At 42.8% G+C, this 26,218-nt stretch overlaps 1 protein-coding gene across 1 annotated transcript in view; it reads right to left on the bottom strand.

The window, feature by feature from the left end:
* ERC2 (ELKS/RAB6-interacting/CAST family member 2) overlaps positions 1-26,218 on the bottom strand; it is a 931,911-nt gene that overhangs the window by 198,816 nt on the left and 706,877 nt on the right.

Raw genomic sequence — 26,218 nt, 5'->3', positions numbered from 1 at the left:
GCTATTTCATCAGTCCTGCCTTGAAAACTGGTCTGATCTCCCCCAACTCATTCAGCTGATGAGTCCTACGACCAAACAGAACATTAATGAAACTCTCCCTCCCAAACTTTGTTAAAGGCACCTCCCTCAGTCCTTATTTAAAGAACGAAAATTAGTAGGTCACCATGGAGGGTTTGGCTGCTATTTTCGTACCTACTCATTAAGTACCCTTATTTTATTGTAATTGTTATAGAGAATGTCAGTGCCCCTGCACATTCTCTTGTTCTACCCTGGAGATCACCTGCAGCTTAAATCAACAATCGTAGATATGCTGTTGTCATCCCACCTCAAGCCCCTGAATCTCTCTCTCTCTGCCCGAGATCCTCCTCTGGCCACAGGTGCAGGCTTGGCCAGGAAACAGGGCAGCCCAGAAGTGTTGGGGAGCTCATGTTCTCAGAACAACTCTCAGTCTATGAGAGAGGGAGGTGATGAATAAATAACCAGCATCCTGGCCCTTTGTGTGACAGCATGTCATGTCACACGACATGACATGGTATGTTCCAGAATCTCTCAATACATCCTCAGTGGGGTGCTGCCCATGCTGAGTCTAGCAGAAAACTGCCCATAATGTACCTTTTTTCATCGTTCCCTTCCCTGTTGCATTTCTCCATTTTCTCACCATGCTTCTTGGGACCACCTCCTTAAAAAGCCATCTGTACCAAATTATTGTCTCAGAGTGTGTTTTTGTGGGAATCCAGCTAAAACCTTTGTTGACTGACTAACAAGCGTGTGCCTAACTTTTGCATAGGACTAACATTTCTTTGACTACCAGGCCTTTCCATGCTCAGCTCTTCAGATTTCTCATCACCTAGGGAGAAAGATCTCTCACCTTCCTTAGGGAAGTAACATAGGCCTGGCACTAATTCTTTTTCTGCCAAATATTCAATCTGAGACTCAGAATGAATCACTTTTCCACGAGTCTCTGTTCCTGTATCTATAAATGCAAGAGGCAGGGAAAAGAATGCCTTTGGCATGAACCAAACTACACATGCATAGGTGCTAGTCTACTGTTCTTCCTTATTTCACATTTTGTGCAGTTCTTCTTCCTTCTTTTCTTTGTTCTTTTTTTTCTTATAAAATAAGGGGAGGAAAATTATTCTGGCCCACAATTTCCTGCTGCCACTTTAGGTACCTGAGGGATTCCTCAGAGTGTTATGGACAATGACTGAAGCCAGGAGCATTTATCATCTCTGCCCTGCTACCAGCCACTGCAACCCATGGGAGGAGAATCATTTATGGAGAAAGAGTTCTATGTACTCTGCAGATAATGTGAAGATTAGGATCCTTAACAGCGGCGGAAAGAAGGCTGGCAACCTGTAAACATCAACGATAACACCAGTGCTTACCTAGCCCTTGCTGTGTGCCAAACATAGCACTTTGCTCCCGTCGTGCTCATTTAGTCAGTCACACCAGCCCTGTGATGGAGGCTGGAGGGGGCCCCTATTCAAAATCTTTAATAGCTGCTATGACAGAGGCAGAAACTCATGAGAACTAAGAATGACTCAAGTATACACGAAAGGTTGGACGATTACATTTGCAAACTTTTTACTGCGTAAGCGCACGGTGGCAAGTTCGCGAACTTAATTATCCGATCTTGTTATGACCTAAATATCAGCCCTGGCAGAGGCTGTTGTTATGCCCACTTTACAGATGAAGAAATGGAGGCTTAGAAAGACTAAGAAACTTACCAAACAGCACACAACTATCAAATTTGGGACTATCGTTCCAAACCTTCCTATGTCACCACTGAACCCATTTCTCAGATCCATAAGAACTGACCTCTTCATTATAACAAAACAAAACAAAACAAAGAAACAAAACAGAAGAAACACCTAAGACTGATCTGGAAATGGGCCCTGTCTCTCTGGACATTGGCCCCAATCAGAGCTGAGAGGAGAAGGAGTTCAGTTTGATTTCAGAGTTCTCTGAAAAGAATGGAACTCAGACACATTATAAAATCTTGGCTGGAGCCACAGTGGAGTCGATGTTGGTGACCTGCCCTACTATCAGTTCCAAAGTCATTATCCAACCACCCACACAAATTTTTAATGTTTCAACCAACAAGACAGTTTCAAACCTAGGCTAACACATTAGCAACTGCAGACAACCGAGGAATTTCTAACATCCTGAGCACCTCCTCTGGAGGTGGTGGGGTCTGGGGGAAGGGAAAGGCCCTAGAAGTTTCCACCACAAAGTTACTTAGTTAAGCGCAGGTCTGTTTAATTAAGTAGTGGGCAGCACATGCTATACTTAGCTTTTAAACACTTGTAAAGTCCTCTTCATTCATTTATCTTACTTGTCACTGACAAGCTCTTCAAGAGCTGTAACAGTATGCAGAGCATGAAGAGCCTGGGTAAACAACGCATATTTTATGTGGAGTCTAAACTGTTTCGACTCAGAGAGTCAATAGAGAGTCCCTGAAAAAAATCCCAGACTTTCCTAATAACTGAGGACTCATTCTGTGCATGGTCTGTTATGAGTTTCTTTAGAAAGTGAGCTTCTAAATAAAATCCCAATTTTTCAACTAAAAAGAAAAGAAAGGAGAGAAAGGGGGAAAAAGGAGGCAGAGAAGAAAGGAAGGAAAGGAGGGAAGAAAGGAAGGGAAGGAGAGAAGGAGGAATGGAGGGAGGGGAGGAAGAAAAAGAAGGAAAAAAGAAAGAGAAGAGGCGAGAAAAAAAAGAGAAGGCTATTTGTAGGCACCGGAATTCAGATTGTAAAAGTGTGCTGACAAGCCAGGTAAAGTTCTTCATTCACTCAATTCCTACATACAACCAATGTTTATTATCATTGGCCTAGGCAGAACTGGCACCACCAAATCATCTCAACTGATGAATTAAAAAAGCAAACAAACAAACAAAAAAACCACCTCAGGGTATGGCCTAACAGAACTGGCCAATAGACTGGAAACTGACAGTGTGAATGGCTATTCTAAGAAGACGTTAAAGAGACTGAGTAACCCAGTAACACCTTGGGAAGGGGCAAAGGGAGTCTTACACAGTCAGGGCCAAGGAGAGAAATGTCCACATCCCTGATAAGCAAGATGACGTACAGGGAGTAGTCAGACTTTTAATTATGTCATAGGGCATGAAAAACATCACCGTGTAGGTGGTTCTCAAAATGACTGAAGCTTGAGACTCCCTCATCAGAAGGAAAGAGCTAAGCAATGGAGAGTGGATTGCGTGGCAGAAGACAGAGACCAGAAATTCAGAGCCCCCCAGAAAGAAGGAATGAGTCCCCAAAAACTGTCAGAGGACAGAAGGACGTTCTCCTGCGGGGTCTTTTGACCTCAGCACAGAAATGGGAACAAATGACATCTGGGCCTGCTCCCTGTCCTGAAGCTGAGTGCAAGGGTATAAACCCAAGGCTTCCTCTGCACCTCACCTCCTTTGAAACAAAACAAATGACAACAAAAGGGGAGAGAAGGGAGGGTGTGAGCAATGCAAAACATGTGGTGGGGCTGCTGGCCAGTGCTGAGCAGAGAGAACCCCAGGGAGCAGGGTGGTGAGACAATGAGGGGAGGTTTGGCAGGGTGGAGGGGGCCTGGCAGCTGGGAGAGTGAGAGGAAGACAGGAGGAGGGACAGCTAGGGCCTTGGACAGAGAACAAACCCCTCTCCCCAGCTGGTTTCACACTTGGGTAAAACAACTGGAGAAAATGTAAACACGCTCATTAGTAGTTTTCCAATCAGTTGAAAAACAAATGGGACGGGAGAAATGGCAGTGGAGTGTCCCAAATACCAAATCTATGAAACATTTCTCTCTGGCATTTATCTTCTCATTGGGTTACTTGTTATGCAGTCTTCCCTCTGTTTAGATATTAGCACCCTTATTAGTTTTCTATGGGGTACTCTGAATTTACCCTGACTAGGACCAATTTAGTTCTACATGGAAAGGGAGTCTGAGTCACATAGTCCATTCTGGCTAGAAGATCTCCATGGACCCTCCCAGAGACAAACAAACAAGACAGACATATCATTTGCAGGCCCCCTCACATGCTCCTCCAAGCTGATATTCCCCCAGCACACAAAAATGAAAACTCATTTATAACCATCACCTCTTCTCCTGTGAAAACTTACCCCCAAAGAAGAGACAAAGTGGAACTTCTGGGTTTGTGGATCTGACAGAAATCCAATTTTCAAAAGGATAAAATTATGTTCTAATTTCACCTGAAAATGCCCAGTGTGTTGAATCACACTATTATTTTTCCTTCCCAACATATCAGATTAAACTAATCAAACGGAGACATATTGAGAATCAATTTCTCTTGGTCACGTGTTAATAAGCCTGACTTTCCATGTCCCTGCAGTTGGAATCCTTTAAGTACAAAATACCCAAATGTATTTCAACTTGAATCTACACAAAAACAGATATTAAAGTATATAATGTGTTTCTTCACAGCACTAGGAGAAGGTGGGTAACTGGAAAGTTGAGGTGATTTTCTCAAAGACGGTAGAGAATTTCAGGAGCCATCTCAAATCTCTCTGCTACAAACGGAGACCTGCCAGAGTCATGCAGATTCATGCCATGTTACTGCTAGGCCACACCTAGCAGTAATGACTCCAAGTTCACTATTTTACAGGAGAGATGGAGTCTCCAAGAGGTTGACAGTTAGTCACAAACCTAGGAGAAAGCCCCAGAATACTTGACTGCTGGTCTCAGACCCTTCCCCAGCCCTGGCTGTCTTCCCGTTTGATTTGCATGTGTAGACATGTCCACCACGCCCATGACCACTAACACCACAGGCCCACCTCATGTCTTTCGCTTTGCATTCCAAAGCACTATGGTATTAATTTCCATTCTTGCAGTCTGAACAGCATCAAGCCCCTAATCATTTGGGTCTCAATGCCTACAGATAGGTTAAGGAATTTTCCATTTTCTTTGAGATATGAGCCCTAGTTTTCTAGCAGAGCTACTGATTTAGCTTTATGATGCCTTCTTTCTTTATAATATCTATAAGTTTTTTATTACATAAAACATACATGCTAGCTATGAAAAATTAAATAGTACAAAAGACTTTATAAAAAGAAAAGTAATATTCCCTCTCCCCCTACCCCAATATCAACTCCACTGTTAAGGTTTTTTGCCAGCTTTTCCAGAAAAATTTTATGCATATTGTAAGCACAGACACATGCACAAACCCTTTAAAAATAAAATCTCCAATATGTCTTGGCTATCCTTCCATGTCAAGGACATTTACAGTTATCTAATTTTTGATGAATACATATTATTCCTCTCTATATATTATGTACTCTCTTTATTTACCAGTCCTCTATTGATGTATTAAAATAGTAGGCAGGAATCTTTGTTTATTTTGTTCAAAGATGTATCCTAAGCACCTAAAACATTGCCCAGCACACAATAAATTTTGTTGAATGAATGAATAAATGAATGAATGAATACATAAATGATGGACATTTGGGTCATTTCCAGTCTTTCATTATTCCAACAATGCTTCAAAGAATACTTTTCCCAAAGGAACAGCTTTCCGTGTCCTCATGTGCTTGTTCCCAACAAGGATGGAGGCTTAAACATATGATAGCTCTTTCTATAATGTGCTAAGAAAAGAGAAATTTGGTAGAGAGCCCTAGAATAGAGTATACATATTTTAAACTTTGAAAGATATCACCTAATTTCCCTTCAAAAATGTAGGTCAGCTTCTAGTCTCTGTCTATTTCCTTCCGTTGTTCCAACGTGGAGTCTATTCAGACTCTTTTATTCTTCAAAAATCTGATACAAGTATAACTGCAGGCCATTCATATTTCCCCAATTATAATTTGAAGCTGAGCATCTTTTCATTCATTTATTGGTCATTTCTATTTCACTATATGTGAGCCTCCTTTTATGTCCTTTTGTCCACTTTTGGGGAGGACTCTTTTCTTACTGGTTGTGAAAACAATTGTGCATATATATATATATATATATATATATATACATATATATATACATATATATATATATATGTATATATATATATATATATATATAAAATAAGTGGGAGCTGCTTTCAGGAAGAGAAGAACTTAAGAAAAAGTGGGAAGAAAGCAAGTAAAAGCAGGTTATATGGGGAAAGGAAAACGTGCAGACAGGATACATTTGAGGATATGGGAACCCCATCACTGGAACATATTAACATTTGCAATGTTCACTTGAGCGGGAGAGAAAAGGGGGAAATATGAGCAAGGTATGTGTCGGATGCAAACAGAGCCAACCCTCTCCCCTGTGTGCCACAGCCCTAGCAGGTGGGGATTACAGGTCAACCATTAGCAGGACTCCTACTGCTAGCAGTTAACATGATGCTTTATTCTCTGCCAAAGATTTCCGTCTCTTTTTTTTTCAAAGTCTGGACCATCCATGGGAGTGTACTGGGCATGTAAATGCCACTCATCATGCATGTGTTGGTGGAAAGACTCTAGTATAACTGCCCACACAGGAATCCCCCGTGTAGCCATCCTGGTCGATGCGTTATTACTAGAGACATCACTTGGGAAACAAAGTATTTAAATGGCTTAAATGGGCGGTGTCCTCCGCTGCCTGACATATTTTGAACTTTGGGCTGAAGATTCAGTCCACTTGTCCTGACTGCTTTTTGGAGGGTGCCCCGGTTTTTAGACATTTAAATACCGTTATGCCCATGTCTTTAGCTTACACAGTCTAATCATTCTTTGTCCTCTTGACTGGTCGGTCATTCTCTACCTCCTCGTCCCCTCTCTGTACCCTATTACATATGTGGTCATTACAATGTGTCAGGGCTTCTCTTAGAAAATAATTGCCTGAACAGGGTCAGAATGCAAGTCTTGATGTGTGTCCTTACCTGTGCTAAACACGATTTAAAAATAAATCGTGAATTCATCTCTCAGCATCTACTGTACAATGATGACTCATATTCATATTTGTAATTGATTAAACTCATATCCTGGTAGCCAGCTTCCCTTCCATTCACACACACACACACACAAACATACACACCAGAATTTTAATTCTAAGTATAAACTTCATTCTTTTCCTTACTGAATATTTGCTTTAGATTTATCTTAACTAAATTTGAGCCTATGGTTCCATCCTGCTGAGATATTTCTCAATCCTAATTATGTCTTCCATTGTTTTAGCTAACATTCCCAATTTAAGGAATCAAACTTTCAAAAAGTGTGCTTTCAAAGGCTGTATATAGAGTTGACCCTTGAACAACATGGGTTTGACGTGCATGGGTCCACTTATATGCAGACTTTTTCCACTAAATATACATGCATTCCTCCGTATCTTCAGGCTTTCCATGTGCGGATTCAACCAACAGCGGGTTGAAAACAGTATTTTCCATTCATGGCTGGGAATCCCAGGCTGCAGAGGGCTGACTTGTGACTGTTCCACACCATTTTATACCAGGGACTTGAGTGTCTTGGTATTATGGAGAGTCCTGGAACCAATTCCCCATGGATACTGAGGGACAACTGCAGTAAGGTTTTTGGGGAGTCAAATACTGTACAAATTATCGACTGCCCTGGAGTCTGAGCCCTTAACCGCTGCATTGTTCAAGGGTCACAAGTAATTAGGTCTATGTACATTTTGGAAGGACAGAGCCCAGCGCCTCTGGCAACCTCTCTGTAGAAGAGACAGGATTCCCCAATCAACCTGTCTCGTATGGAATTGTTCAATCAAATATAAATCCATCCAGCTGAACCACTATTCAGTCCTTATTTCTCCGTCTGATAAAAATATAAATGAATAAAATATAAATGAATTATAAATGTATAAATATAAATATAGAGAGTTTGTTATGTCAAACGCCTGGCTGAAATCCTGATACCCTACGTCCAACCCATTCCCTCAATCTGCCTTTATATTAACCTTATCAAACAATAAAGTGAGTTTAGTATGGCTTAATCCTAAGGAACAAATAAAGAATCTTGGTAATTGCTGATTTTATTGCAATTTCATAAACACATTTGTGTTTAAGGGATTTAAAGTTCTGGAGGCAGGTAAAATTCAGAAAAGCTAAGAAAATGGAAAGTTAATTTCCCTCTTCTTTAGGTGCTTTCATCCATTGTTGGCAGGATTGTAAATTGGAATGACCTTTTTCAAGGGCAATCTGGCACTATGTACTAAAATTCAAAATATGCATGCCCTGGGGTCCAACAGTCTCCTCCTGAAAAGAAAGCTAGACAGGTACACAGGTATGAAAAAGAGAAAAGGATATTCATTGGGATGTTGATCATAGTGGCAGTCAATGAGAAGTAAATAAAATGCCCATAAGTATGGATTTTATTTAACAAATTACTGAATATCAATTATTTAAATAGAATCCTCAAAAGCCACTCAAGTGATGTATATTTATATTCAGTAGAAGAAAAGAGTATCACAACATAGAGGTGAGTGGAAGAAGAAGCAGATGGTAAAACATGCTCATATAGAGTAATACATAAATATCTACACATAAATGTGCATCTGTATGTGTGTATGAATGTGTGTATGAATCGCTATGTGTGTATGTGTGTATGGAAACATACGTACATGAATATGTAAGAAAGGTCCAGAAAGATGAACACAAAATACTGATGGTTGTTGCTGGGTGCTTGGATTTCGTGGAGTTTACTTTCTCCTTCATTCCTTTCTACATTACTTGAATATTCAATAAATAACAAGAGATAATAAATGAAACAATAAAAATGATTTCTTGGCTCCCTATACAAAAATGCCGAGAGACAGATTATTTCTCGAATTAGAAGGAAATGGTGTTGAAATCAGTTTAGTCCAGGGGAAGAGACTCCTGAGACTGACCTCGAGTTACTTAGGCTCCCGCTATCTTGGTGAACTCCAACACTCCAGGTTTAAATGGACTCCTGCCTTACTGGTCCCAGCTCTCCTCCTTTCAGCTTGCTCCTTTAAAATTCTGATTACTCTTAACAACCAGCATTCCCAATCTCTCTCTAAGTCAAGCAAGCTAACACAGTAACTTCCTCCAGGAGAGGCAGTTAACAAACGTGGCCCCTTTCAAATACTGAAGGAAGAATGCAAGTACTTCACAACTGGAATGAGAGCTGTGGCTGTGTATGTAACACAGCTGGATGAAAAAGGCGAGGTTCCCAGGTCCCTGTCAAGCTCTGAACCAATACACGAGTGCCAAATTCAAGTCCTCCTCCAGGAGCCCCAGGGCCATCAGCTGGATGAAGTCACTGTCCATCTGAGTTTCGCATCGTGGGCCAAAGATTGGGAGGATCTTTTCGCTGGGTCTTTCCAAATGGAGAGAGTTAATAGTACAGCTTCAAGTTCAGGAAATATCTTGTAATAATACGGCATTCACTAATGTATAGGCCAAAGTCATGCAAAAAATATTTGTCTCATTCCCACACACTGAACTTGGTAATTACACAGGCCCTCGGACATTAAGGTTCCAGACATGAAGAAGTGGGTTAAAAAGCATAATTATGGCTCAGAAACAGTGTGTGCCTGGGGACATTTCAGGCCGGGTCCTACTCTACAAAATAAGGAAATAGCTAGCACCCAAAATCCAATGGCAGCCTGCTTTTCTCCCTCTCCTCCCTCCCCCCCCCCCACCACTTTGGGGAATAACCCATTAAAAGAATAATGCACCATAATGACTATTTAGGAACAGACATGCGTTGGAAACTGGTAACAAAATAAGCCCTTTAGTTCTGGAATTTTAAGGTTAATGGCCCAAGGACCTCTTAGGTCTTGAAGCTTTATAGGACACTATTTGAAATGTGTGCGGCAGAGGAAACACTTCAAATTTCCATGTCTCATAGACTGTATAATTGAAGGAAGCTGTTATTTCATCCTTGGTGTGGCGGGGGTGGGGTGCATTAATGAAAGACCCGTATCATTACTGACCAACTACTCTTAAGTATGCAGAAACGAGAACATGCCCTGGGAGGTGCCCAAGCTTCATCAAACCCAGGGCACATTCTCTTGGGCAGCAATGACCTCGCAATCTAATCTCAGAAGCCATTTTATCACTGATAAAAAATGCTGGCTCCAATTTGCTTCGTGTGGACAGTTTTTGTATCATACTCTCCCTTAAGAATACACAGTGCCTCCCTATTGTCTTCTGCATGCGAGGGAAACCGTTCCATCTCGAGGCAAAGGCAACGTCTCCCTTTCATTTTGAACAACTGACCTTCTCCCAGCTTCCTCCACAGAAACGCTTTCAAAGATGGTCTGATGCAATCCCATGCACACACCGATTCATCTCTTACCCTGGTGCTTCCTTTGCCTGAAATGACCCATCCCTACAAGACCAGGTCCTACAGCCTCCATCGCAGCTGGGTTCAAAATGTACCCCACTAAGATAACTTCCAGAATGAAAAGTGTCCCGGAGAGTGAAGAAAACTAGAAGTGGGGTCAGAAGGCCTGGGTCAAATGGTCAAAGTTAAGTCACTTACTTGCTGTTTAACTACCAGCAAGTTATTCAACCTCTCTGATTTTGTGCAAAGGGTATCAGCAGGCTGCTGGATATCAAGGGAGGTGCTCTAGGTACTCGCTCTCCGTCTGTGGCTTCTGATTCCTTTTTATAGCCCTGGAATGTCTGGAACAAGGCTCAGATCCTCTTTGGGCTCAACAGAATCTGCTGACCAACTGTCTGTCTTACCCATATCATTGCACGCCCTGTGCTGACAGGCTTATCTCCGGTCCCATCCTCACTCCTGTTACATGGTCCCGTACCAGCCCCAACTATAGCCCCAAACCATTCCAAATCTTGCTGTTTTACATTTGCAGTAACTGAATCTGCAAGGCTCTCTATACAGGGAGAACAGGCATTTGGAGAAACAAGGGTTCCCACCTTTGGGGGTTGTTCACCTCCTTCATTAGATCATTGCCTCCCAAATGCTGGTCTGCCAATCAAATCCATCCGCTCTTGGTGTCCTTCCCCTGAGATTCAGACTATATAGGCTGAAAGGCAGGCCCTGGAGTTGGTATTTGGTGACGGTGGGGAAGAAGCTGACCAGGCCATGTTGAAACAGAGCCAGGTTCAGGAACTACTGCAGCAGTGAATGTAATTCTTTTGAAAATTAAGACAACATGTACATTGTGTTTGAGGATTTTGCCTTGAGATAGCCAGAAACACTACAGAGACTGGAAGTTAAGATGATAACCTGTATCATGTTTATAATTCTTTCCTTTTATTTTCCACTCCAATTTGTGACCTTACTTCTCTATCTATGAATCAATGGGGCACAGCATGATTCAAGCTGGGAGTCACTGCATACTTAGAAAAGGTCCACTATTTCTCACTGTCTCTTCCTAGCATGCCACTGCTGAAAAATACTCCGCAAAGGAGTCCTTCTTCCTCCTCCTCAAGTTTTCTCACTTCTTCCTCAGCGATGGCTCTCTGAGGCACTGAGAAGATTTCATGCCCCTTGGTATGATTGGGTATGAAAAACAACATGCACATACCGACTCTGTCCCTGAATAAGTAGGTGGGTTTTGTTTGGTTGGTTCCAGAAGCCCTTTCTTTGATTTACATTTCTGCCATGTAAAAGATCTGAGAAACAGCCTAACATCCTGGCAAACTATGAGGAGAAAATTGCTTTAACTGGAGATGAGGCCCCTGCTTTCCCAGAACTTTCCTTTGCATTTCCTGAGTTTGAGAAAAAAAAATTAAAAAGCAAACAAATAAACGAACCAACAAACAAACATTAGAAGGTACACTCCAGCCTTTACTTCAGATGGTTGAAGGTAAGGAGCATATTCTACAAATCAATCAACAGACTGAGCCAGGGGTGGGAGTAGGGGTGGGGGGTGGGGTAGGGAGATGCTGTGCTGTTTCCTTGATCACTATCTGGACTCCCAGAGTTCCACGGAACATTCCAAAAGTAATTTGGCTTTTGTGCACAGTACACAGGGACTAACATTTTTCAACAGAATTTCATAAGGAGATGTGGGGATCATTTTAGGTCCTGCTCTCAGCAGAAGCTGAAAACTGGGTGTGGCTAAGAGGACAGATAGAACTGGACTGTGTTATGTGACCAGTCTTCTGAAAAACCACCCCAGAGATGAAAAATCTCCTGCTCTAACCTCACCGAGAAGTAATGGATTTGCTCAAGAGGATTCCTGCTCATAAAAATCTGCAAAACAAATCTGTTAAAACAAACCTGCAATTACGAACAGAACAAAAATCTCCCTTAAATAATTTCACAGCTATAATAACAACTGATTAATAACCCTCTATCCTGATCAGACTTGTCAAACTTGACAACATTCAAGTCCCCTAAAGGTGATTACTGAGCATGCATGACTGACCACCAAACTATGTGAGATGCTGAACAAAGAATAAAGAACAGGACAATAGCTTTCAAGTCAAGCAATTTGAAATACTCAATAATGGTTTTCAACAGAAAACCGGCTGGCAGCAAAGAGGGAGAACCTATTATCAAGTATATTTTTTCGACCAAATTCCAGAAATGGAAGTAAAATGACAGGATGTGCCCAAGTTCAGGCATACGTGGGTGACCTGAAAGGAATGTAGAATGCCTGACTTCTAGCCAATGCCTAACCCCTTCCGCTTTACAGGAAGCGGGACCAAGATTGAGAAGGATGCTCACTGAATTCTTGTGGCTGTACCTGCATCCACACAGACTCTTCCATGCTCAGTGGAGTTATTATTAAACTAAAGCATCACACATCACTCGAAAATGTTCCTCAGAGAGAAATTCTAGCTTTCGACTTCCTCAATTCTCTTGGTCTTGGTCAGGACATTAATATTTGTAGGACAGCTTGTTTTTTAAGTGGGAAGATATTTCAAAAATCAAATATTCTGGTTTGTTTCAAAGAGTATGTTCTCAGCTAAAGTCTGAAGCTTTCTTCCTGTGGGGGTGAGCCACAGTTGGCCACGATTCACCAAAGTTTCTACCAGCTAACAATAAAAAATGATGTCCCGTTCTCAAGAAACAAAAGAAAAATTATAGTAAAGTCGTGCGTTTCCTTCCCAGTCCCCATAGACAATCTAAAGAACGGGTCACCATGCCAAATTAAGCCATGCAAATTTATCCATATCTAATAAGGATTAGCAAATGTTAAAACACTGAACATGGCCTTGACATAATTTATATTCCAACTCTAAGGCCCTGGGTTTGGTGTGGTCTCGTTCCAGCCCTGACATAGGAGGAGATGTAGAATCGCTCAGCAGTGTCCTCTGAGAGTCCCAATCATGTGTATGACAAGCAGGAGGGCTCTTCACGTGACAAAAGAAGGTTTCTTTACACAGAAACAGTATCCTCAGAACCAGAATGTGGTAACTGAGCTTAAAGAACTAACTAGTTGGGGAGATGCAGGCGTTCTCCCCTTGAGCTCAAGATAATGGTTCTGGAAGCAGAAAACCTGGTGATGGAAACGTTTTGCCTCTTGCCAAAGCTGGGTGTCCACCTGCAACATGGAAAACTTTGGAAACAATTTTCAGTTACATGTTTGGAGGGAAGAAGATTAAGACTCCTGAACTTTGGGCGAGCAGCTCGATTGGGTCTGCTCTACTCCATTTCTCATCCATACTTGCCAAAAGCACAAAGAGGCAACTGGGACTTGTGCTCACAGTATCTGCTATTAAGATAAATCAGCAACACTTAAGTGTCTTTGGTTCATAAAAAATAGTTCCCTGGAGATGGCTCTTCCCTCTCCAAAATATCAGCTTTGTGTTTCCCACCTCACCAAGGACTGCATCACTGGGAAGCTCAGGAACAGAGGCTCTCCCTGGAAGCCCAACCTCATCTGGGGAAGCCTGAGACCCTGACTGAAGCAGATCCCCTCAGGAGCCTGGACAAGCAAGACTGGGGCTGGGAGGTCTAGACGCTCCTTTCCTGGAAGGAAGATTTCTAAACCTATCCTGAACTGGATTCTTTCAAGGCAATGTTCGCACCTTCTTCACTATTTATTTTCCTTGAAGGATAAATCAGGGTCTGGCTCCCAGAGAAGAAGAAGAGGGGGGCCTGTTTATGAACGATTGCCACTCTAGTTTTTTCTTCTTTGGTCAGGGGAATAAGTCATATGGAACGGGTTTCCATCATTCCTCAAAACACAGTGCTACCCTATGGGAAAGAATAAGACAGCCCTGTCTTTGTACTTCAGAACTGAGATCAACATCCCGCACATCTGTGCAACCCTCAGGGTAGATGCTTCATGATAATGCTTCTCTGTGAGTTAGGTAGGAAACAACATACCCATTTTATAGGAAGGTAAGTTGACCTACTCACCATCATATACTAATAAGTGGAGATGAGTCTGAATTACGTAAGCCAAAGGAGCTTTACATAAACTTCAGAGCCTTCCTTCTTCCCTGTCATCTCTGAAATTAAGAATTCTCAAATATCCCCTGGTGGGAAAGATGGCAACTTCAATGCAATGGGAAGACAAAAAGACTAAGAGCGCTACCCCCACAGGCAGATTCACTGGGCATTTCCACTTGACCACTCACCAGTTCTGTGACTTGGCTTCCCCATCTGAACAGGAAGGATAATAATGGTCCTACCTCTTCAAGTTTTTGTGGAGATTGTCATAAAACCGCAAAAGTAGTATACGGTGCCTAGAATACCATTTCTTCAAGAAATGATGCCTGTGTTAATATCCTGCTAAACAATGCATCTCCCCTACTTCACTGTAGGCTCCAGGAAAGCACCTGCTGTCATTTGCCTCTGCACCCTCAAAATTCTTGGTGTAGATCAACTACTCAATTTACTACATGTGTGAATGTGCTAGAGTAATCTCTGACTATGGAAACTACAAGGAGCTTAGAGGTCTGTTCGTTCTCTTCCTTCACTTTAGAGATGGGGAAACTGAGCCTGTGACAGAGAAGCAAAATGAGGCACTCGAGGTTTTTCAGTGAGTTGGGGGGAGAGCTGAGCTAGAACTCCCCACATTCACTCTCAGACTCTGCACCTTCTGTTCCTGCCAGAGATTCCCTGATGGGGTAGGCTGCCTTGTTCTGTTTAAACATTTAACACTACACTTTCTGTGTGGCTGCTTGCATCAGACATCTCAGAGAACAATGGGCTCCCAAACCCAAGAAGACGAATAGTAGAAACTCTGCCTGGACTTGTGACCCACATGCCTGCTTCCTAGCCTAGCACCCAAAGGAGCTTTGGCACACACCCAAGGTAGCCCAAAGCAGTAGGGTTTCTGGTTGGCGTCTGAGCTGTGTTTGTAATTCTAGGCCTGCTGGGCCAGGAGAGAGAAGAAATAAACCACTTTGAGATGATCGGTAAATGGGAGAAGGTTTCTAGGCATCAAGAATCACCCTGAACTGAAACCTTCTGAACTAAGGATATTCTCTGTTTTCTAAAATGACAGCTTCTCTGTCCAATCTGAATTTGTAAACTCTTTGCACAATTCCATTCCCAGACTGTGTCAAAGATCATCTGAATAAACATTTCCTGGCTGTGTCCAATAGGCATTTCCCAATGGCCTATCAGGGCAAAGATAAGAGAGTGGGGTTTTGGTCCTTGTGTGCATATTTTTTAAAAAAAATAATCTCATCTAAACATTGGTGTTGTGGGGTTCTGGCTCCCCCACCTTGTCAACTCAGCAACTGCACTTGGGACTGGGACTTCCGCTTGTCCCCGCGGAGGCCTCTCCCTGCACGGTACTCCACGTGGCTCACCTCCCACCTCCCTGCAACTCTTTGCTCACGTGTCCCTTGTTCAGGAGGCATTCTGGGAACATTCTATTCAAAATCATCTCCAGGACACCTCCCAGAATATCACCTTTATTTTCCCCCAATAGCATTTATTGTCATTTAGCGTACCATATATTCAATGTCTTTGTTTCTCATTTGTCCCTCACAGAATACCAGCTCCCTTGGGGCAGGGATTTTTGCGTTTTGCTCACGACAGCATCCCCAGTGTCCAGAACAGTATATGGCGCATAGTATATGCTCAATAAATATTTGCTGAATGAACTGCCCACTTCTTCCCATGCCTACTCCCCTAAGAAGTTTTAAAAACCTCCCTCTGCCTCTTGCTCTCTCAGCTTACTGACCATTTGCATTACCTAGAGTAATATTCTGCCCCAAATCTAGGAGTGCGTGTTATCAGACTATAGCTTTGACAAACTTAACACAAACGGATGACATTTATGTAAAAACTTACATATGTCAAGTACTTTGTAGGAGAGAGCTATTTCTTAATTCTCTAAAATCCTTAAAATGCCCATACCTCCAATATTTCAACTTTGGGGCACTAATCCTAAGGAAAATAACACGAAAAAAAAAAAAAAAACCCAAACAAGATTTATGTATTGAGATGTTTATCAAGTGCGATTATAAGTGAAAAACCTGACATAAATTGAAATCACAATAGAAGAATGATACGATTAATATTGCAATGATGGAAATCATATAACCAAGATATATATTTTTGCAGACTTTTAAGGACATGGGAAAATGCACACAACATGAAATGTTTATAAGACTAAAAACTTTATTATGTAGTATATCATGCCTGTGTTCAAATATGTATGTAGACCATGGAATGTAGGAAACTATTCATCTTAATGACAGTTATTTCTGAGTGGCGGGATTATGAGTGATTTTAGATTTTTGTTTACATTTTTCCAAGTTTCTATAATAAACATATATTATTTTTAGGATAAAACATTTATTTATATGCTTTCAACTATGGAAAAATATAATTTACATAATAAGGATGGCTACACAATTAAGTATTACTTTTTAATATAGTTCGTGATTATGGGTTAAAAATTTTTTAAAACATTAAACATGGGAGATTCTGGAACTTTTCATTCTGCCATTAGCATATCACAGAGAATGGAAGAAGAAAGTGGCATCTTCCCAAAAAGAATACAGAGCTGAGTCAGAGTAAAGACAAACTACTGGAAATGTTAAATTCTGTGTTTGATAATTATCTTTCTATCATCATGAGAGAGGAGGGTGAAAAGCCTTTTTCCTGTTAAATTATTACTTTAAAAAGCCAAAAAAGAGGAAATTTTGAAGCTAGGAAAGGGCAAACTCAGTTTACAACAATGCTGATCAATGACAAAATCAGTATGATTTAAACAGCTATTCCAAGGCCAGTATGAAGTGAAAAGGGAGGGGGAAGAAACTTTTCTTTCATTTTGAAATTTAGCATCAAGAAGACACAAGAGCAGGAAGTCAGGTCTTTTTTCAATTCATTTGAAATGATAAGGTGAAGACAGCCTGAAAGGACTTTTAATTATAGGATGAGAGGAAGGAAAGGAGGGAGAGAGAGAAAGGAACCAGGAGAAACCTGTTTTCTATGTTAAATGATGAAGAAGAAAATGGAAAACTAAAGGGGAAAAAGACTTTCACGCAGATATCTTGAAAATGAAATACAAAAGGCAAGTGCCAACATTTCATGCTGAAAACAGAAAATGCAGCACATTTGATCAAGGCCACAGCCTCTTCTCCCCCATGGCAGCAGGGATGCCTGGTGATGCCGGAAGAGATAAGTGGCTCTCCCTGGCCTGCATATGTGACCTCAGGTCATGGCAGGAGCCCGCTGAGGCCCTGAGAGGGGCTGGGAGTGGTGCTCAGGGTCACAGAATAAAGCTTTCTTTTTATGCTACTTTTTAGCTCCATTTCATGGGGCTATGACCTAAACTAGGTATTGCACCAACTTGGGGCATCTGTTGGGAACAGCATGGAAGAGCTTTGGAGTGAGACCCTTCACTAGCTGTGGCATCTTTACCCAGGTCCTGGATGTTAGTTTCCTCATCCCTGAAATGAGATTAAAAGCACTTGGTTTTCAGAGTTGTGACGATTGAGATAATATACTTAAAATCCATAGCCCAGTGTCAGGTACACAGTAAGAGTTCAAAAATTGTTAGTTCCTCCCACTCTAAAATGTTAAATAGGAAAACTGTCATGAAGAGCAAGAACACTGTATATATTACACCCACCCTTGTCTTCTTGAAGCAACGTCAGTCTAAGATCCTCCCAAATCTACTCAGTGCAACTGCTGTGCCCCTCCCTTCCCAAAGTCCAATGGTCGACTTCTTGGGAAATTTCCCCCATATACTCTCTGCTTGGAAGGTGCATCTGAATGTGTTGGAGGCAATAACGAACAGGTTAAAGTTGGGGGGATTTCAAACATGTCTAATCCAATAAGAGGCTTGGTAAAACATGCATTATCACTTAAAAAATAAATGTTTAAAAATAGAGCACAGATGTAAAATTTGAATTAAAAAAAAGAGAGACAGCATGTGAGAGATCTTCTTGGCATTTGTATGTGATTCTCTGTTTTGGTCACCTTCAGCTAAGTCTGTTATTCTGACGTGCTCTGCCAACTGCTAGATACTGTGGGGTGCTTCAAATTACTGAAGCAAGTTGGTAAATCGCTCTATAACTTAAAGTCAGACCCAACTCTCCTTTTTGGTATTTCTAAAAGTTGGGCAACACAATGGTCAAGTTGGTCTTCTCAAGTTTTTCTACTTAAAAACATATACTTGCAAAGAATAAGTTTTCCTAAAACTAGCAATACTAACACTAGGATCCTTGAAAACTTAAGAGAAAGCATCATGTTTGATAGGCACTTGTCACAAAAGATAGGCTACGGATTGCCAATCATAAAGTTCATAGGAATACTTACTTCTGTAGGAAGCATTCCCTGACCTCTCCTCCAGAAACAAAGTTTTTGAATGTTGGTAACATGCCCCAAATAGCAATTTTCCCTATTTCGTTTTGTGAGCCAGGTAGAAATGATAAAAACCCAAGGCTCAAGGACAAAGTCAACACCTCCTTCTAGAGCCCAAGAATGCCCAATACAGTCCCACCAAAGGTGCTCTATGAATGCTTAGGAAAGAAAACGAAAGTGGTTTTTAAAACATGGCTTCGTTCAAATGAAAGACTCAGAAAGTAGCCCATCAGAGTCAGCTTGATGCTTGGGAAAGATGCAGTTCCAAAGGGATGTGAGAAACATGGAATTGAGGAGAAAACACTTTGCCTCCACGATCTCTGAGTACCATTTTGTGTTGCAGAGGCAAGCCAAATGGATTCCCTGAGTAGTGGGGTCGGGGCCCAAGCAGCATTGAGCCAGGAAGGTCTCCAGCCTAAGAGAGCAGACAAGCGTCCTGAGCCACCACTTGGACACTAAGAAGAAACGGTTTACAGAAGGGCGCAGCAGTTCAGGTTTTACCTCCACGAGAATGCCCTGCCCTTAGCCTGCTGAGGAGCGATCGGACGATTTCTTTTTTCAGAGGGGATTCTCTACAACACACTGTAAACACACTTTGCATCAAAGTCAATGATAGAGATATGGCTAGATTCTACCCGTGGGACGTGAAAAGCTTAACCCAAAGTGAGTCTGCAGTGAAAACCAATGCATCTGCATTTCAGCAATTCAATCTGGGGCGAGTCTGCGATACGTTACAATGCTAGGATCAAATCAAGCTTTTCTGGAGCACATCCAACCACAACAGGAGGCTGTGGGAACCCCATTGCAAGGACTTCCTCCATGGCTGTTTAACGGGGCTCACCTCCTGAACCACAGAGGGCAATTAAAAGTCATCTGCATACAATGCAATGGAAAAGTAAATAGGAAGCACTACACTGTGTGGCCTCCAGTAGAGGGGGAAAGAGATGCCTGACCACCCATCCCACTCAGGTGCTTCTCACTTTCCCTGATTGGATGGTTCTACCTCTGCCAATATCCAGTTTTGACTAAGATCCCATCTGTACCACCAGCTCTCCTGAACACTTTTCAGGGTCAGCTCTGCCTTCTCCCATCCTTGGCCACACCTGTTTGGATAATTCTTGGAGACAGTCCGAGAACCTCCTGGACCACACAGGGGAGGGAGGAGACTCTACTCAAATAGGTTCCCAGATAGATGCATGGACGTGACATCACCTACAGAATGTGGACTTGGACATAGGATTTTCCTTCTCTGCAAACTCTGGGGAAAAACGGAGAGAACCAGTGGACTAGTCTCCTGGTCTTAACACTTTCCCGCTGCCAACCAACTGGTTTGTTTCCTGGTAGCAAAGAGCAATGCCCAGAAATGGTAGGAAACGGAAAAGATAACAAGCAGAATTTATCTCTGATCGCAAAAGTATTATAATCAGTTCTGAGGAATAAGCTGGTTCTACTTTTAACTAAACAATAGTGTCAGGCCCTCATTTTAGAAACGCATTTTCTTCAAGGGTGTGCATATCACTACTTCAGCACACAGGGGAGCACTTGGGAATAAGGTTTAGGGAGTAAGATTCAGTTTTAAACTTTCCTCAAAAATCCTTTAGGGGTAGGAAAATTCAATGATTTCAGAATTAATTACTTTGATGTTGTTCCTTTCTTCAAGGGTGGAGGAAAGAGTTGGGGAGATTGGATCCAAGACACTAAAGAAAAAAAGACGGTAATTTTTATTAATATTTTTTTTAGAACTACTCTACCTAGAAAAAGAACGACCAATAAAGACCAAAAAGCTTAACTCATTCCCAGTTGAGACTCTCTCCCAAAATAGCAAAAATTCTGGAAGCCAGACTTTTTAAGAAAGAGGTATCAGAGGTGTATGCTTGGGAAGAAATGGAATTAGGAAGAACAGAGAAGTTGGATAGCCTTATCTGTCTACTACCAAACTATGATTAATCCTTTACCTTTTTTAATGCAACAAATAACAGAAATTTAATCTGTACTGCTCTCTAACCTTTATTTTGTGCTCTCAGTCTAGAACCAACCCAACTGTCAACATCTGAAGTGCGTCATAATGATTCTTTTGTTGTTAAGCATAGTTGGAATTTTTGAATTCATTTCATATCACCTTCTCTGGCTCTCCTGACAGATGTTTAACAGGAGTTTAGGTATTTCTAGGCACACTGATTTATGAGACACTCAGAAGTTTTCAGGCATGACATGTAAAGGCTCTCTTCATAATAAGTAATCTCCACCACATCCGGAAACTCTGTCATCTTAGTCAAGAAGAACCCCAAAATTGGAGGGATTTTGAACTAGAATATGGGGAAGAAATTCAGAGGGAAGGTTCAAAACGGTCACCATTGCAAATAATTCAGGCATGAGAAAAGGCAATTCTGTAAAGTGTCTTGCAACATGGCAAGAAAGGATACGCACGATTTTCTGGTCATCATTTGGCAACCAGGTCTCATCTCTTCCACCAACTCCTATCGATTGGTAGTGTCTGCCCAGAATATTGGGGTAAGAAGAATTATGAGGCTAAGTCTTGTCTAAAGTCATGATTGATCAATGATGTCTTTTTAAAAATACGCTTCCATGAAAATTCACTCACTCATTCATTTATATATTTGACAAATAATTGCCAAGTGCCCAATATGTGGTAGCAATTGGTAGCTAGGCCTGGAGGTGAGTGGTCACCAAAGAAGTCAATGGAGCCACATTCTCAGTCCTCACAGAGCTCATAAACTAGTAGGGCAGATAATTACTGTTCAAATAATCACAAAAATAAAAGCAAAATGTACCTGTTACAGTGCAATGAAATGAGGTACACATGCTACAGGAGTGCCAAATTGGGTGTTTGACCCAACGGAGAAAGTCCCAGAAGGCATCCCTGAAAAAGTGACATTGAATTGAAATTGAAAGGATGAGTGGGCATTAGGTAGGCAAGGAAAAGAAGGAACTATGTTCCAGGCAGAGGGACTCACATGTACAAAGCAGAGAACACATTGGACTGACAATGTCTTTATCCTACTGGCAAGGGAAGCCAGGGAAGGTTTTTTTCAGACGTGCCGGCTAGAAGGTGAGGAGTGTATCATAAGATTTGTCTTTAGAAAAGATCATGCTTCTGCCCACTGAGGGTTGAGACCCTCTGGCCTGTCCTGGAGGCTGACTGCACTTCTCCAAAGCGCAGCCATCACCCTGAGTAGGGAAATAGCCTGGTGGTGGCCCCAACTGCCTTCTTACAGCAAGGAGAGTGCAGGATTTTGAACTCCAATGGTATGTTGTTGAGACTGCCAGAATGTCAGAAAGAGCATTTTGTCTAAGGGCCCTGTTCTTACTCGAAAATCTCATCAGCCTGACAAAACCAAATTCTGGCATTAGTTCTTCTTCATGGCTCCAATGAAAGTGACAATGTTTTTAAAAATGTAAGCTAAGTACTGGGATTCCTTGCAGGCCTGAGCCAGGGGACCTGGAGTGGGCTTGGTTGGGCAGCATTAAATAGGGTGCCCTGAGTGGTACCCAAGGGAGTCCTCTCGGTTCTGAGGCTGTGTGGCTGGTGTATTCTGCTTCCTACCTGCAGTGAATTTCTGCTTCTCTTCGAAGACCCTGCATACGAGTCCAACACCACATACCCTAACCCCAATACCATCCTGACAGCTTATTCATTCCATTCCAGCCACACTGGCCTCCTTGCTATTCTCAAACATACAGGCACACTACTCCTGCCTTAAGGGTTTTGCACTGGCTGTTCCCTTTGCCAGGGAATCCTTCCCCTAGATATCTACAGGGCTCACCCTCTCAGCCCCTTCAAGTCTTTGCGCAAATGTCTTCTCCCCAATGAGGCCCAGCCTGTCTACCCTAATTTATAGTGTCACCAGCCCATTAGTCCTACCCTGGCCCGCCTGTTCTCCCTTACATTGATTTACATTTTTCTTTTTCTACCATATATTTACTTATTTATTATGTTCATGGTTTATTGCCCCCACCCACCAATTAAAAAGTAAACTCCATGAGGAAGGGGTCTTTAGCCATTTTGGTCACTGATGTATTCCAAAAATGCCTGGGAGTCTAATACAGAGAAGCACTCAATGAAGAGCTGTTGAGTTGAATTAAAACGTGGTCCTTGGTCTCACCAAGCTACCTACCCTTTCTCACCCTTGCGTCCCTGGGCAGCTTGGGAGCCACGGGCTGATGCACTGAAAGTGGGCCTCTGTAATGATGTCTGTGAGGCATGGGGGCTAGTACATGGCTCACAGGGTTGCTTGGGGAGGTCCCAGCTAAAAGAAAAGTGTTGGCACTGCTGCAGCACTGGGCCCAACCCTGTGCTGCCAGCCACGTGTGCGAGGTGCAGTGAGGGCTGAGTCATCTGCTCTCAGAGCCTTGGTTTAACTCAAAAATGAGGATGATGACTTTCTCAATGGGGCAGCTAAGTATCTGTGGGGATGAATCCCCAGCACCTGGCAGAGAGCCTGGCACATAGTAGGTATGCAATACACTGGTTTGTTGATTATGAGGAAAATGTGAGATAATGTTTATACACGTTGTATACATAAAGCACTTAGCATAGAGCCTGGCATATGGGAATCACACAACAGGTATTTACTGAGCACCTACTATGTGCTTGGCAATGTGTAATATGTATGGGGATTGTTGAATGACCTACTCATGGTCAGTCACTAGGAAGAGCATGGGCAGTGGAGGGACCTTCTGCAGGAGATGAAACATGCTTAAAAAGCAGTCTGAAGAGGGTGGCCTCTCTCACGAGCCAGTCTGCCTCAAAACCTTTGCAGAACACCAGACAGATGAATACCCAAACCCGTGGCCTTCCCCTTCCATTGGCCTGGGTGCCCCAAACAGCTCTGCTTTCCCAAGTCAGTCATGCAGGGGATGATAACTGAGGTCTGGGACTTGCCCTCCCGGGGATGCCCTCTCTTATTGACGTTTATGTGGACTGTATACACAAACCAAGCAAACTTAGCAAGTGCGATGGGCCTGTTCAGTGCAGGCTGGGAGTTGGGGTCTAGGGTTCCTGACATGTCTGCTCATAGCTCCCCAAATGCTTGAGTTTTAGGGGAGGAAGGACCATAAAGGCTTAGGGGCCAACATCTGTCTGCTCATTCTCCCACAGTTCAACAGTAGGTTTTCAATAAGCAAGTAAAAAACACCATTGATGAAACAAAAATAAAACTGCCCCTGAGTGTTGGCTGGTAGTGATAAAATCAATAAGTAGTAGTAGCAATAGCACCTCCCGTACACACAGCACCTTTTATGTGCCAGTCACACGTAAAGCACTTTATATACATTACATCTCACAACAACCCTTTGAATCGGGTTATTAGCCCAATTTACAGATGAGAAAACTGAGGTTCAGGGAGATTTAGTATCTTGCCATGGTCACTCAGCACTAGAAGCAAGATTCACCCTAAGCAGTCCAACTCCAGATGGCATCTACAAAATCCATTTATAGTTGTGTGGCAAAGGGTCTCTTCAAGCATCACAGTGTGTCCAGCTGTGAAGTTTGAGCAAGGCACTCAACCTCTCTGGCCCACTCGATCCTTCCCTATAAGAGCATTGGTCCTTCGGTTGTGTTGAGCGTTGATGAATTTATACTTATAAAGCCCTTAGACCCAGGCCTGGCATATGGTGAGAGCTGCAAAGTCTTAGTAATTACTGATGTGATCAAACAGCCTAAGTCTAAGAGCTCTAGGCAGAACCCACTCTTTGTGAAAGGCTGGACAGTATTCTTAAATGGATATTTTGGCATCTACTTCAGGTTTACAAAGATAAGGGACCTCATACTTTCTAGAATAACCTTCTGCGTGTCACTCTGAATTTTTTCTTAAAACTGGTGGGTCAAGTGTGGACTCAGGTGGGCTATCCAAGACCCAAGCTCTATTGCTTACAAGCTGTGTGTCTTGGGCTGGTTATTCCACGCTCTGAGTCTCAGGTTTGTCCCCTAGAAAAGGGAGGTCGTCCTGATCCCCATACTACAGGGCTGCTGTGAGGACTATGGGATGAAATCCCCGGGGACACTGGAGAAACATCCTGGCACAGGGCAAACACTCCATAAAAAGGGGGTGCTTTTATAAGTAAATGAGTCATTTATTCTTAGAATCATTATCATTTGCAAAAAGGATACATAAATTCATGGGCTTTTTCTTGCTCTGTGGTGTGTAGAGTGTGGGGAAGGAGTTCAAACCTAACTCACTGAGGAGCCCATCCTCCTCCTTTGCTGCCCCCTGCCTTAGCCCGGGCAGGAGCCTAATTCTGCATGGCTGGGGTTTCCCAAATGTGCCCCATGATACCCAAAACCAAGCCTGTCGTGAATAATGAAGGCTTTGTGCAGTTTCCCAGGAGCAAATTGAAGGGCTACACGCAATCCTTCCTGGAATCCAGGAGTGCATTTTCATGATACTGAGAAAGAAAAAATGCAGTCTTAAAAAAAAATTCCTTATTGGGAAAAATACAGGGGTATGTGGGGCACAAAATATCTAAGCGACAGAAAGAAAAATGTAATCTACTATGCTTTGCAGCAATACCAGGTCATTTCAGTCGAGCTGGTCCTGTAGGGTGGCTACCAAATCTGGAACCCTTGGCCAATACATCCTAAACGAAATTACATTACCACTCAAGATATAATGCTATCAGTTATGGTCCCAGACTTTATGGCTACTGAGTACTGGAGATCATCAAAAAAGGTGAAGGTCAAAATAGGATGTAGCTCTTATGCACCCCCACCCCCCCTGGGGGGGCAAATGTCTCCTTAGCAGCTGACTGACCTGAGACCTTTGGATCATGTATGCATCGTAGCTGGACCCGTGGTACTTGGCCGTAATATCTGGGCTGTAGCAAGCATCACAAGTGCATGGTATATTCGAGCTCAGGGGCTGTTTCCTAGGTCTATAAACCTGTGGGAGAAAGCTACAATGGTTAGGTGCAGGAGAGGAGGGCGCAGGGCGCACAAGGAAGGAGTTAGGATAAAGCAAAGGAAGAGGCTCGTCTTGACTCTCTGCGGCCAAGTGGGTGAAAACCCCAGTGTAGAAGATGCAGAGCCCCAAACAAAGAGGTCAGATGGAAGCGGCCCCCGACCCCCGGGGCCAGCGCTAGCAAGGCATGCCGCTCTGTGGAATGACCCCAATGTCTGGCAGTGACTGGGACCCTCCCTCTACAGGAGCGGGCACCCAGGCATGGCAGTGGTCTCTCTCTTTCAGCAAGGCAGCTCCATGAGAAATGGACTCTGGTTCAGGGCCAAAGGACGCCTTTTCCTTCCTGAGGAGGGAAAGGGTCGGCCCAATTGTGAAGAGAGGGGCTAATCCCTTTGGGCTTCCCTTCCACTCACCTTGTACATTGAACTCAGCCCCGATAACCCTAGCAGGCAGAGATCCAGTACTCAGGGCTGAAATCCATGTGGACACACTCCATGTGGTAGGTACCATGTGGCATTCAGAGAGTTTTGGAGCCACATGCGGCCCTAGCTAAGAGGTGGAAGCCACATTGTGAGACCAGAGACCATTGAGTCATAATATCTGCTGAGTGGGTTTCATAATGAAACTAGAATCGCTGAGTGAATATCTTTAACCAT

Source organism: Rhinolophus hipposideros (assembly GCF_964194185.1).
Source record: "Rhinolophus hipposideros genome assembly, chromosome: 14".
In the NCBI taxonomy this organism is placed as follows: Eukaryota; Metazoa; Chordata; class Mammalia; order Chiroptera; family Rhinolophidae; genus Rhinolophus; species Rhinolophus hipposideros.
Note: the sequence above shows the minus strand (reverse complement) of the source record. Positions and strands in the feature narration are given on the sequence as shown.